The sequence below is a fragment of the Alosa pseudoharengus genome, unplaced genomic scaffold, assembly GCF_046254945.1.
Source record: "Alosa pseudoharengus isolate Yale_2024_CS ecotype anadromous, Long Island Sound unplaced genomic scaffold, YU_APseudo_1.1 YU_APseudo_1.1_scf_9, whole genome shotgun sequence".
Lineage (NCBI taxonomy): Eukaryota > Metazoa > Chordata > Actinopteri > Clupeiformes > Clupeidae > Alosa > Alosa pseudoharengus.
In genome coordinates this window covers 29,559,718-29,567,873 of record NW_027468881.1, presented here as the reverse complement: position 1 = coordinate 29,567,873, position 8,156 = coordinate 29,559,718, and the positions used below count along the sequence as shown (strand labels likewise).

The 8,156-nt window shown below is 41.2% G+C and overlaps 1 pseudogene; it reads left to right on the top strand.

The window, feature by feature from the left end:
* The first annotated feature begins 6,304 nt into the window (after positions 1-6,304).
* On the top strand, positions 6,305-7,203 carry LOC143114963 (sulfiredoxin-1-like; annotated as a pseudogene).
* Positions 7,204-8,156: the final 953 nt, after the last annotated feature.

Below are 8,156 nucleotides of genomic sequence, written 5' to 3'. Positions count from 1 at the left end.
CAAATTTGACTTGCATCTGATGTCGCAATACATCGTACTTTTATAAGTCATGCAAAATATTCTACCTTGTCTGTGGACATCGTTATTTGCAAAGCCGGTGCTGGATAAACAAATAGCGTGCGTGCAACAAAGGAAAAGTTCTTTGGTGTTGCTTTAATACTTTGTATGGGAAGCGAACCTGTAAACACGCAAGGATGTAATTGCTTTGGTAGGTTATACCGTCTCGCTGCACGTTACACCACCATCGAACATAAATTACGCAGAGTAGCAAGATTCCTAGAACCACACGCATGTGAAGTTAAAACATTTTAAGTCGCATAATCTTCTTTGGAGCTAGTGAATGTGTAAATACGTGTTTGGTGACACTGTCGGAAAAAAACATTTCTAGGCCTACTTCTATTTTTGAAGCACAGGTTGACTGAACCATCTTTTTGTACTCGTTTTCCGACTGATTGTTTTGTTTTTGCAACACAGCTTAATTTAGCTTGAAAGTTAACCTGCTACGGAGAAGGTTAGTTCTGTGGCATAAATTCCCATAGTTACCAAGCTGGGATTCAAGTTAACCTCATTAATGGAACGGAATTCTCACTAAAATTAGCGAGACTTATCGAAATAAGCCAGGTTTGGCCTTTAGCGAGGTTGATGGAATACCCCCTGTCCCTCATATGTAGGCCACCTTTAAGGAACTGTTGAAAGGGCAGGTGCTACAACTTACCTAGTACGTTAAGCCAGAGACTTTCTAATGAGGAGACACAGCACTCAAAAAATCCTCCATAGAAATGCATGGGGCTAGTTTGTAATGGCCGTTACTACATATATCACACCCCTTCCTCGGCAAAACGTCGACATGTGAATTGAGCCAATCATGTGGTGTGATGTGAATACATTGAGCCAATCATATGGTGTGTTGTGAAGACATTGTGCCAATCATGTGTTGTGATCTCGCCGCTGGAGCAAGATTGGTGTCGTGAAGCCTTGCGCACGCGCATTTCTGCCGAAATGGATGCCCGACGAGTGCCCAAAAAGCGTTGCCATATGGCCGCCGAGTGGAGGGACTTGCCTAAAAGGACTTTGGTTAAGCGGCTGCTGAGGGTAGTGCTGCTCCAGAAGGCGGCTGAGGGCGTAGCTGAGATCCATGCTACACTGGGTGATCTAAGCAGGCGTTGCCCCAGGAGGGTACATTTGTTTGGGTATGTGGGAGTTATAAATAATATGTTTTTTTCTACATGACGTTACCCCCTGACGTTTTCCATACGCTTATGGCTACCACACTCCACTACAACAGTCGCAAAATTATTTAAACTAATTATTAAAAACAGCTTAACACAATGAACACTGATTCATTGGCATAGTTGCATATTTACCAGGGTATTTCTTAAGACAAAATGTGAGTTTTTCACGTTGGTGTTGCGTTCGTCCAGAGAATGTCTAAGGGCGCTTGTCCATGAGTGCAGGATGAATGGAGGTCTATGGAGCTGTACCCCTCAAAATCCACTTTTCTCGGGATATAATTTTTTCCCAAGTAATTTGAATATTGTATTCGAAAGGGGAGGCAAAGAAAATACACTTGGTTGAGTATTATATTTTTTAAGAACTTAATTGTTCTAAAAAGCCTTTCAAACGTGTCAATGACATCATTCATTAGCACAATGCTAGCGTGTTATGGGCAACAACTACCCAACCTGTAAGAAATCAAAAGGACATAAGCACTCGTTCTTTCAACGTTTGACCTATAACCCATGTTGAAGTTACACAAACTACAATCAAATCTGAGATTTGTCAACGACAATCAGGTGAAAGAGACAAATTTAGCCGTCTAGCTCCATTGACCCCAGTGGAACTTTGGTGGAACTGCAACCAAAAATTGGTACAATGGGACTTAATACGGAGTGGCCAGGCTCTCCGTAGACGGGCTCTGATATCACTATGATGTTGCACTTTGCGAAGAGCCTGAGAGGTGTTAATAGTCTGAGCGAATTAGGGTTGAAGGTGGAAGTAAATACAGCAAAAGGATATTTGGTATCAATCAAACCGTAATTTCATGTAGATTAAGAATTTCAGGTGCCTACAGCGCAGATTTGTACCAGAAAAAAGATATACATCTTTGAATGGACCATGGTATAATGATTATTGGGCCAAAAACGTATATTATAACATATAGATATTAGCTGATATCTCCCATACTGGTAAAAGGATCTTTACCAAACTTGGTGTACTTACTCACCATAAGTTCTTGATTAAAATTAGTAGGTGTTTAATGTCTTGGGGTCAAAGGTCAAGGTCACATGAGGTCATACTTGACATGCAATGTTTGTTTTATACCTCTTAAGCAGATTGAAGGATCCTCATTAAACCCAACACAGTTAATTAAGCCTAAATTAACTGATAAGGCATTAAAGATCATTGGGTCACAGGTAGAGGTTAAAGGTCATGAGGCTATAGCTGGCTGAGGCATAGAATCAACTATCTGAATTGACATTAAAAAAGATTAAGACATTCATTAAAGCAAAACAAACTTTATTTTCTGTATAAAAACAGTTGTTTCAACCTCCACATCTTATTTTAGTATTGTAGTAATAGCCTCTCTGAAATCAGGGGAAATCTAAATAATTTGCTGTTTTAAAAATGCAAACATCTGTGTGAATACCTGTTTTAAAATAACTGTTTTAGTTCATAAATGATATTGGAGTAAAAACAAAGTACTATTACATAACATTCAGTACATCAATAACAACATTGTAGTTCATTTAGACAAGCTGAATAGCAGAAGTTTTAGATTAAATCCAAACCATTTCTGTCAAACTTCTGATAAACATTGTCATCTTGAGCTAATTCCTTCAACTTAAATTATAACGCCAGACAGTAGCAGGGGGTCACTTGCGCTTCAGCCTGGTTGGTGCTCACGGAACAGGACGCAGAAGTCAAAAAGGGAGATCCAAGGTCTAACAGGAGCCAAGGAGCAGGACCGGAGCACTCAATGCTTTAACGTGTTTTTATTTGTGCAAACTGACTAACGTTTCGACGCGCATGAGTCTTCTTCAGAGTCAAAACGCCAGACAATCGATGTAAATGTCTATCTTGATAGAATAGTGTTAGAAATAAAAACTACCCTTGCATCGCATTGCAATAGTTATACTTTGTTCCCTGAAGTTGGTAGTAGGCATATAAGCAACGGCAGCAGTGGACTGATATTACCTAGGATTGTACTAAGTATTATGGTGGGTTTTCAGGATGTGAAGGGATGTAATCATGGGTTTCATAAGGGTTTATACTATTGCATGGGTTTTCATGTGTTAGAAGAATGTAGTCATGAGTGTCATAAGTCTTAATGCCACTGCATTTGCTGTGAGCAGTGTGAGGTCATTGTATCTTGTGTAGGCCAGACCGACTGTCAGCGGAGTGGGGTGAGTGGAAAAGTACTGGGGGTACCAGGATGAGAGGATCTCCTCCTTATATGGTTATGGGAGAGGGGGTGTTATCAAGCTGGTGAGGACTGGACAGGACAGGGATGAGGAGGCCACTGTGCCTTATGAGTTGGGGCCTGTCTAGCTAGGAAAAGAATAAGATAAGAAGGCCTTATTTCACCAAACTGGAAGGAAACAGAAAAACGTAGGGTTACACTATTTTACATATATTACCTATGCATTACATAGGTTTGCATATAGTTTTATGCATGATGGGAAGATGGTTTCCACCAATGTAAGCGACCCTGCTTGGTACTGATTGGTGAAGGGTGTTGAGGGAGAGGGGGTGTTATCAAGCTGGTGAGGACTGGGCAGGACAGGGATGAGGAGGCCACTGTGCCTTATGAGTTAGGGCCTGTCCAGCTAGGAAGAGAATAAGATAAGAAGGCCTTATTTCACCAAACTGGAAGGAACCAGAAAAACTTAGGGTTACACTATTTTACATATGTTATCTATGCATTACATAGGATGCATGATGGGAAGATGGTTTCCACCAATGTAAGCGACCCTGCTTGGTACTAATTGGTGAAGGGTGTTGATGGAGATGGCGTGAGAGGGTGGCACTTCTCAAGGGCTGAGGAGTATAAAATATAGTGTATAGCCATCCGTAGGGGAGATCTTGGCGGGGGCCCCAGCTGATGACATCTCCTCCCTATTGCTTTGATGGTTGGTCTGGACTTTGGTTGGGCTGTACTATCATTGCAATACGGTGAATAAAGATCAACAGTCTTCGGAAAATCTTCTATCTACATTGTCTCCTTCGGACGCCTTGTTCCAGGGTGCTAAATTACTAAATAGTCATGTGGTAATTGTTAATTGGACAATTGGATTTGGAAGTGGACATTTTCTAGCCTGGAAAATCCAGACCCTGGTAATCTCAAAAGATTAAGGGTCTGGCCACGAACAATGTAATGGCCCAACTCGAGCGGCGGCACCAAGCATGCATTTGAAAATCTCACTGCAAGCAATTGGATAACACTAGACCAATGTTTACTCTGAATGATTCCGGACTTCGACACAATTGGATAACACTATGACCAATGTTTACTGACCTCCAACGTTGCATCGTTGTCGTCATCAATTTAGCTCGCCTCTGGCCCGCATATATCAGATACGCCGATTTGATTGGCTCCCCGGGATGCAAGGGGTAAAAGTAACGTGCATCATTGCTCATTCCATTGTGCTCTCGCGAGAACTCTGGATTTCCAGGGTAGACATTTTCCACGACAGTATCCTGATTGGAGTGCGCTTGTCTGTTTACTTTTCGACGCAGTACTACTAACCGCTGCTAAAAAACTAGTCCCTTAAAATGTTATGCGATCATTGAAATGCAAGGATAGAATAATGTTAGAAATAAAATGATCAACACAGACATTTACATTGAGTCTGCTGTTATAATTTATTTGTCTGCCGTTATAATGTATTTGCCTGGGTGTACTGTGGACTGGGTAAGAGTGGCAGGCTGACACATACTGATGACTTGCGCTAGCTTACAGTAGCACCTGCGAACTCTGCAACTATAAGGACTGGATCAAACGTGTTGAAAACGGTCTCCACTGATAAATATCACACATGCTAACTTGGAAATGAGGTCCTATGTCCAAAATCCTGAACCACCCCTTTAAAAATGTGTTGTTGCCTATAGCAATGCTATAGTAAATCAGCTTTTGCAAGCCAGTGCTACAAGATGACAGCTCACCTCCACATTGGCAGATAACACAAAGATCTGCGCATATGCCAGGTTCCTCTTCAAGTGCTGTCTCATCATCCATTGCAAATAACAGACATGGCACATTACTAACATCAAAACTGGAAGACAATGCTGTCATCAGGGTCACAGAAATTACCAGGAGAAAGTGGACAACACCTTGTCCACGAAGGGAAAAATAGCAAGGGCCACAGTTAACAGTCATACTAACGTATGGAAAGTCACAACAGCACAGAAAGCTATAATTTACAGCTGGAAGTAGCACTGCTTGTACTGTGGAAAGGACTGCAAGGGCAATATTGAAAGAGATATTGGTCAGGTCATAACTATGCTAGTGGACGTATTTCACTGTTACTGTATAACTGCTAAGCACATTTGCCTAGTAATTGCAATCAGATTCTTGATTCTTATATACAAAGAAGGGGTATTAAACTCATTGTGCTGTAGATAGGGACTCCCCATGTCAAAAACAACCAAGTCTATGTTGTGCAACATAAAAAAAAAGAAATCACTATATTTACAGTAATTGAATTGAACATGGCATGTTGATTAGCATGTCTCCACCGTCTATAACCTTGTATGTCAGGGGATAAAACTGACCTTAACCTTTGACCCCATGGCCCTGAGTCCCTAAGTTCATCTAACTTGTATAGACAATAAATTTACTAGAGTTAATGAAGATCCAACAGTCTGCTTTGGAGATATGAACCAAATACTGCATGTGAGTTATTTGTGTGACCCCTTGTAACCTTGACCTTTGACCTCAATACCTAAATTGTCTTGCCAGTTCTTTGACAACTTATAGTGGGAAAGTAGACCAAGTTTGATGAATATCTTTCAATTGGCTTAAGAGATATCAGCTAATATCAAGACGTACTAACATACGTTTTTGGCCCAAAAATCATTGTGCCATGCTCCATTCAAAGCCCTATATATTTTTTTCGGTACAATTCTGCGCTGTAGGCACCACAAATTCTTAATCTACAGAAAATTATGATTCAAATGATACCAAATATGCTTTTGCTGTATTTACTTCCACCTTTGACCCTTTTCTAGGCTAATTCGCTCAGACTATAAGAAGACTTTGAACATTTCTCCTTTTCAACAGTTTGTAGACTGCCACCAATTGAACATGGGCAGCCTTCCGCCCGAAAACAGGTCCATTATTCTGATAATATCGAGGAAGTTCACAGCGTTCCAATGAATGTCATCATCCGACCCATTCCGTCGGTTTTGGACGAGAACAAAGTTCAGAGTCTCATGAACACAATACAGGTAAGTTAGGCCACTTCCCGTGACAGTCCTGGCTACTCTAACAATGTAGCCGATTTGGCCGTAAAGATAATTTTTATAGGGTCCCATGGGTGATAGCCTAATGTAAAGTCATTGTTTCTTTTCTTTTTTTTTCCAACCAACGATTACAGTAGTATCTAGATGACGCACATTGGGCTCTTGCTATTGGATGTAGGCTAAACATTGGATGTAAAGAGCAACATTTAAGGGTCATATAGCCTAATTGATTTAGGCTTGTTTGCAAAGTTAACTTTGACTGTCTAGTAGCCTAGTTTATGATAACGTATGCCACAATGTTATCTCCTGACGCGTGTTTGTGTAATTACCTCCAGAGGAAACGCCGGACATGCGGACAGTTCCCCCCATTGATGTGCTGTGGATAAAGGGGGAGAAGGGAGGAAACTACTATACTCGTTCGGAGGATGTCACCGCTTCGCCGCCTACCAGAGGCTAAATATGGAAACTATTCCAGCAAAAATAATCAAGTCAAACATATCCGACCTGCGCACGTACTTAGGCGCGTCCACACCAAACCTGCAGTGAGGTGAACTGTGACTGTTAAACGTCTGGGGACCGAAGAAAGAGCTTGTAGTCAACACCAGGACCACGTATCATTCCACGGACATGAGCATAGACTCTACGTTTAGTAGCCTGCATATAAAAATATAATTTATTTTTCAAGAAAGGACATTATTTTCAACTAACAGTGCTGTAAAGTCAAATATCCACTAGGTGGAGATGTTACTCCACAGCGTTTTCAGATGTTTGTCATGTTGTTAGGCCTACACTAATTACCATAACTTTTAATATATTTTAAATTATACAAACTCAGACTAAGTGCAATTCCCTTCCCGGTGTCTTTGGCGACCACACCACACCACACCACACCAGCAATAAGGTATTCAGTATTGTGACATTTGTGTTACACTAACATTATGACATTTGGAAGTTGCTTTTGAGGCTTAAAGAAACTTCTCCATTTTTCAAAGCATCAGCGGCCATAGCCTGTATGCATATGGACAGAGAGGTGTAGCCTGCAGTAGACACTTGAAAGCAACTCGGTGTCATTCTTTTGCCTTAAAGGGGTGGTTCAGGATTTTGGACATAAGACCTCATTTCCAAGTAAGCAAGTGTGATATTTATCAGTGGAGACCGTTTTCAACACGTTTCATCCAGTCCTTCTAATTGCAGAGTTCGCAGGTGCTAGGCTAGCGCAAGTCAACGGTATGTGCTAGCCTGCCACTAAAAACAGTCTTATCCACTCCACAGTACACCCGAGGCAAATAAATTATAACGCCAGACTATCGATGTAAATGTCTGTATTGATACTGTTATTTCTAACGTTATTCTATCCTTGCATTTCAACGATCGATCGCATTACATTTTGAGGGACTTGTTTCTTACCACGACGGAATTATACTTGCTCCGGTTAGTAGTACTGCGCCGAAAAGTAAACAGTAAAGCGTACTCCAATGGGGATACTTAGTAGTAGCCTTGGTAATATCAGTCCGCTGCTGAGATGCAAAATGACTACTACCAACTTCAGGGACCAAAGTATAACTATTGCAACGCGATGCGAGGGTAGTTGTATTTCTTACACTATTCTATCAACACAGACATTTACATCGATTGTCTGGAATTTGCCTCGGGTGTACTTTGGAGTGGGTAAGACTGTCTTTAGTGGCAGGCTA